Consider the following 7040-nt stretch of genomic DNA (forward strand, 5'->3'; position numbering starts at 1 on the left):
ATGCTTGGCTGGGCTATTCCACCAGCCTCTGGTTGCAGTTCATAGCTGCACTCTCCTCCAGAGAGAAGGGTATTTCCTGGTTACTACTGTCACTATTTGCTTCATGGAGAATTTCATTGTCCTTTCTTCTGTCAGACTATCTGAGAGAACTTGTTCTTGCCTTCCTACAGTCAGAGTGATATTAAAGACAGAGACCAAAGTAAAAGAATAACCTCAATGACTTTTTCCTTAGGAAAAGTATCTAAGAGGCACAAAGAGCCACTATTCTCAAGAAGCAAAGTTAGAGTCTTACCCTGCCAGCAGAAGCAATGGTTCAGCTCTCTTACTTTCCCAGAATGCATTACCCCCACATGGGTACCACCCAGTCCCTGCTCCCAGGCTGCGGAAAATGCTACCTATTAGCCTTCCTCACTAAATTATTAAGTCCCTCCTTAGAAGCAAAACTTTAAGTACTCTTGTCAATAAGAATAGACCTGGCTCATATTTAAAGGAACCCTTGGAATTATGATTCCTCCAAATGAGCAGGTTCACTTTGGGGTTTTGAGAAATTGCTTTTCCCACCAATGGGACTCTTTCCTTCTCTTGTTGGTCTGAAATGAGTCAAAAGACATTCATTTAGGCTGTGGGCCACCTGCCTGTTAAAGCTTCTAAGGAGCCGGTGCTTTTAGGCTCCAACCTAACTTCCCATAAACAATTATCCAAGCATTTTATTAATTGAGCTCTTGCTATCAGGGAGAGGATTGATGATAGCCAAGGAACTACCGCAAAGATCTGAGGAAGAGATTGATAGGGGAGGGGAAGGGGAGCATAGCACATAATTCTCTCTCTAGCCTTTCACTTTTCCTGATGCCAGCTTGGGGAACATTAGCAGTAACTGATCTGCCTGTGCCTCCTGCTCCCACCAAAGATCAAAAGCAGCCTTTATTATGGTGCTGACTCGGTGAAAAAGAACCTCACCCCATTGGCTTAATGAGGCTAAAGACAAAGGGCTGCCAGGAGTCCATCTTGGGAAAGCAGTTTCAGCACAACATTAGCAAATATTCAGGCACTACCTTTCTCATCTCAAAAGTACATATATGCTCCCTTTCCCCCATAGACCGATGCAACAAAAGGTCATTGCCATGTGTGCCAATAATTTATGTTGTCTTAATTCAACTCAAACATTTGTTCCTGTGTACAGAGAACTTTGTGAAGACACAGCCGTAGAATTAAAAGATTAAGAGCAGGAAGGGGACTTAGAGAAGGTTTAATTCAATCCTCTTATTTTACAGGAGGAACCTAAGGCCCATACCACTTGTGTCACCTGAGGCAAGGTCACTTATTCTCTCTGGCCTCAGTTTTCCTCATCTCTACCAGACCTGAACAACTTGGCACTAGGTAATAGCCAAAATTAAAATAGCTAAACTTCTTTGGGCTGCAAATAGGTTTCTAGTGGCTCATTTTCCAAGTAAAAGGTATAATTAATATTAAACTATTTCTCGAAAACACTTTTTTTACCAGGATATAATCCAGATATTGCAATCAGCAAACACTTCTTTATGAAGTCTCCTTCAGTAAAAGACTTCCCAGCAGCATCAATTTCTTTAGAAATCTGAAAACTAACCTTAGTAGCCACCTCATTTTCTGGTTACTTTCTTTTTTTTAATCTTAAATTCTTTTATTATTATTATTTTATTTGTTTTCAGTACGTATCTTAGAATTTTTTCCCCTCCTTCCCCCCTTCCCTCCTATCTCCCTACTTCCTCCCTGAGATGGCATACAGTTTTATATTGATTCTACACCTACATTCCTATTAAATACATTTTCACCTTAGTCATGTTGCATAGAATTAAAATGAATGTGAGAAATCATAAAACAAATCAAAACATAATACAAAAGAAAATGATCTGTTTCATTCTGCAATTGAATCCCATAGTTCTTTCTCTGGATGTGGAAGGCATTTTGCCATAAGAGACCATTGGGAATTATTTAAGTCCTTGCATTGCAATGAAGTACTAAGTCTACCAGAAAAATTCCTCACACACTGTGGTTATTGCTGTGTACAAAGTTCTCCTGGTTCTGCTCCTTTCACTCAGCATCAGTTCATATAAGTCTTTCCAGGCCTCTCTGAAGTCTTCCTGCTCATCATTTCTTATAGCACAATGGTATTCCATTACATTCATATACCACAATTTATTCAGCCATTCCTCAATGGATGGGCATCCCCTTGATTTCCAGTTCTTGGTCACCACAAAGAGAGCTGTTATAAATACTTTTTGCACATGTGGGACCCTTTCCCATTTTTATGATGTCTTGGGGGTACAGTCCTAGAAGCAGTATTGCTGGGTCAAAGGATATGCACATTTTTGTAGCCCTTTGGGCATAGTTCCAAATTGCTTTCCAGAATGACTGGATCAGCTCACAGCTCCACCAACAATGAATTAATGTTCCAACTCTCTCACATCTTCTCCAACATTTATCATCTTCCTATTTTGTCATGTTAGCCAATCTGATAGGTGTTATGTTATCTCAGAGTTGTTTTGATTTGCATCTCTCTAAACAATAGTGATTTAGAGCATTTTTTCATATGACTATAGATAACTTTAATTTCTTCCTCTGAAAACTGCCCGCTCATATCCTTTGATCATTTATCAATTGGGGAATCTGAGTTTACTTTCTTGAAAAGCTGTGGTTCCCCTCTGAGATTTTTCAACAATTTGGACACTTTAATTTGGCTTTCATTGGAGTCCAATTTGCTTAAGTCAGGATATTTTTATCGAAATGGCAACAAAAATTGTATTCCTTTGGAACAGCTATTACTTCTCAACAAACAAGGCACAATATTTTGTCACTCGTATAAGTAAACTAGTATCTATCTGTCCACTCCAGATTTAATACTATATGTTCTAATTCGATCTTCTGTTTCTTTTTATTTACAGTCACCCCAAAAACTTTAATGTTAGAACCAAAAACACAGCGATTGCTCACATACAAAGAAATACTGATCTTAGTGTCCAACCTTGGAGAGAGCACCAGACCCTCATGTAACTTGGAGGGCAACCATGAAGCTAGAGAGAAGAAGCCCTTGAACTGTTGTTAATCATCACATAGTCAGCTGTGTTGGCGTGTAGCTGGCTGCACTCACTTTGCCCCTGTTCAACACCAGTAATGACCAAAAACACAGCTAAAGGATACGATTCTCACTCTTCTCAGACTAGAGACAGACTGATGATGGTTGGCTTCTGTGGGTCGTATGACAGAAGAGAGTGCGTAGTGGCAACCCACCCACCAAGTTTCATGACAGGCACAATAGTGACTCATGGAAGGCAGTTTAAGGGAGTCGCAGACAAAGCACTAGTTACATCTTCTACATCTTCTACACCTGAAATCTTTCACTTTGCCAAGCGACCCATCATGCAGGCATGGTGTCTTCAGTGAAGGGGTTGGACTAGATTGGTTCTTAACTTGGGGTCTGTAAACTTTTAAAATATATTTTTAAATCATATTTTAATATAATTGGCTCCCTTCGTGATCCTATGTAGCTGACATATTTAAAAACATTATTCTAAGGGGTCATTATTCTAAGAAGGAGGCCTTCACCAGACCTCCAAAGGGGTCCATCACAAAGAAAAGATTAAGACCACTATGACTAGATTTCTAAACTCCTTTTACCTGACTTGGGATAGTCCTTGTAAGAAAAGAAAACCATGTTTTCAGCTTAGGGAAAAACCCTTCTTTAGCAAACTGCTACCACTACCATCCCCCCTTTCTCATCTTCCTTCTACCTATGTACTCTCTCCATTTAAAAAAAAAAAACCCTCCTTGCTAATAGCTCTCCTTTTCTCAGCTAAACCCTGAAATTACACTAGATGCTTTCTCTCAGTCTTTTCTAAACGATCTACAATCTGACTTCTGGCTTCACCACTCAATTGAAACATTTCCCTCAAAAAAAAAATTTTTTTTTTTAATTAACAGGTATTTACCTACCTTGCATTTACTCCTTTCTCCACAGGCAGCCTTTTTAACAATCCTTTTTACCAAATATAGTCAAGCAAATTTCTGAATCCAAAATTATTTTGCATCTTAAAACCATCATCTCTCTGCCATGAGATGGATAATAAGGTTCATCATTAGTCTCCTAGAATTGTGGTTGATTATTGCATTGATCAGTTCTCATCATTCAAAATTGTTTTTTCTTAACAATGTTATTGTATAAAGTGGTCCTTCTGTTCCTATTCACTTCACTCTGCATCAGTTTATGTGAGTTTTCCCAGGTTTCTCTGAAGCCATACTTTCATCTTCTCCGATGATACAATATTACATCACTTTATCTACCATAATTTGTTCAGCCATTTGCCAATTGATGGGCACCCTTTAGTTTCCAGTTCATTGCAATAACAAAAGGAATTGCTGTAAGCATTTTCCTACTTAGAAATCTTTTTTATCTCTTTGAAGTTGAAATTATTTTACTATTATGTTAGCAACCAATTATTAATTTGAAATCCATTCTTTTCTCCTTATTTCCTCCTTTAAGGTTCAGCTCCTGTAAAAACTCAGTCTCTGAAGGACATGACTTATTGATGGCATTGTCCTAGCCTTCAAGGTACATGCGCTTCTATTTAGTGTAAAATGAATCCCATCTGTATTCACTCTCACTCGGAGGAAATGAGCCCCTGTCCTTGTACTCCTCCATTAGAGTTTAGGAGGAAAACCAGAGTGGTCTGGATGTCGATGGATTGCCCGGTCCAGATTGCTGGAGGTAACTGAGTCTCATTGTTTAACGCTTTCGGGCTCTCCATGACTTGTCTTTGGTTGTCAAGAGAAACCATTCTCAACTTATTATTGGCTGACCTAATTATTAATTATCCAGAAGCTCTGTCTCTAGGGTTTTTTCATTTGTTACAAAGTGTAAGACTAATCGTGGTTGTGGTTTGCACTTCATTCTTGGAGAGAACTGTGATATCAGGAAAGTGATGCCATGACATGCAAGTGAATTGGATTTAAGTGAGGGAGGCCTGTGCAGTCACCAGCCTACTTCCTCTGGAGTCATCTGGGTAGAGTGGCAAGATATAAATCAGGACAACTGGATACGGCCCCAGATGCAATGTGAGATCTTGGCCTTTTTATGCTTAAGGTCTTTCCCAGGTCTCCGTCTCACTGAGACAACACTCATTCAGTGATTAAGGCTAGGTAAAAAATGAGGCAAAGAATGGCCTCTTTTACCGACTTAAAAAAAATCAGTCTGGAAGGAGAAGACCCTCCGGGTTTCTGGCCAAAACAGAAACTATTGCTGTAAATAGCAACTAGTTGTGGTATCACTGGGTCAAAAGGTATGCATAGTTCCAAACTGTTCCTTCTCCAGTTTCCCAATTGCCAAATCTAGTGAGTTTCTTACTGCTTTTCCTTCTTGATTTCTCTGCATCTGGCACCATTTATAACCAACATTACCTAGGTTTTTGTGATAATGCTTTCTCTTGGTTCTTCTCTTATTGCCTGACTACTTTGTCTTCTTTGCTGGATATTTATCCGTATTACAATTAACTACAGGTGTCCCAAGTCTGTTCTATCCCTTCTATGTAGATGATTCAGATCTACATATAGTCAGTCGTTCACTCTTGAGCTTCAGACCCACTGACTATCCTTTAATACATCCTCCAATTACAAGAGAATTATCTCTTCACTCAATATTGGCATTATTGCCTCTAGGACAAAATACAAATGTATTAAGTTTAGCACTGAAAGGCCTCTAAGGCAAAATACAAACGTATTGAGTTTAGCATTGAAAGCCCCTCACATTCTAACCCCAAGCTTTTTCATGCTCCAAATTCCTCTTTGCACATTGTATTTCATACTGGTCTACTAGATGTTTCTTCCATAGCACGCTGTTTTGCTTCATTCACAGAATTTACTAGCTCTACTCTAAAGACACTTTCAAGTCTCAGCTCAAATATCTCCCTTATGACGTATTCAGATATCCCCAACAAAGGGTCCCCCCCCCATAAACAATGTACTTTACTGTATTCATTTCCTCCAACATAAGGAATCAATCATCTTAGAATTGTCATTTTTGACTATTCAAAGTCATGGCCGACTATTCACAAGCCCATTTGGGGTTTTCTTGGCAAAGACATTGGAATGGCTTGCCATTTATTTTCCCAACTTATTTGCAGATGAGGAAACAGGCACACAATGTTGACTTGTCCAGACACCAGATTTGAATTCAGGAAGATGGCTCTTCCATACTCCAGGCCCAGAACTCTATTCACCTGTCTTGGTATCACTAACATTAAAAAATGGCCTATGAGTAAACCACTGTGCCAGATGCTAGAATTACAAAGACAGTCCCAGCTGAGAACATTTCAGAACATTACATTCTAGGGAAGAGGTAGAGATTCAATCACATACAAAGATTAAGAACTACTATGAGCCCATTTTGGTTAGAAATAATCAAGCAGGCCAAGTATGGTTATTTTTAAAAGCTGAGTTAAAGCAGCTATTGGGGGAGAATACCGTTAAGACTTGACAACTGGACTGAACATAGAATGGGTTGACAGGAAAAAAAATAGTCAAAGATGACTGATTGCATGACTGGATGAAAGGACAAAGTTTAGAGAAAAGATAGGAAAATGAGCTTTTTGGTAATCTAGTAGACAGAGTCCAAGAAAGGGCTGAATAGATGTCTGAAGTAGTAATTTTAACCCCTGGAAGAAGGGAACAAGTGTAAAGACAGTCTAGCACAGAAACCTAGGGAACACCCTAATTAAAAATGACCAGTGAAGAACCAGAATTAAAAGGAAAATATGTCACGGAATGAGGGACTGGCAGGGCCCCGAAGTCAGAAGACTGAGGACTGAGATTACCTGTAAAGGATCTCAAGGTAGAAGTGGAAACGGAATGGGGATAGTGGAAAGGGGAGAGAATTAGTAAAGTAACATGAGGGCAAGGTTAGTACCAAGTCACCAATATGTCTAAATTCCCAAAACACAGGTCTCCCTTAAATCCAGGCTACCCATATTTTTAAATATTTCTTCTATAAACATCTTGAAATGAAGGCACAGGTG

Source organism: Notamacropus eugenii, chromosome 1, assembly GCF_028372415.1.
Source record: "Notamacropus eugenii isolate mMacEug1 chromosome 1, mMacEug1.pri_v2, whole genome shotgun sequence".
NCBI classification, from domain to species: domain Eukaryota; kingdom Metazoa; phylum Chordata; class Mammalia; order Diprotodontia; family Macropodidae; genus Notamacropus; species Notamacropus eugenii.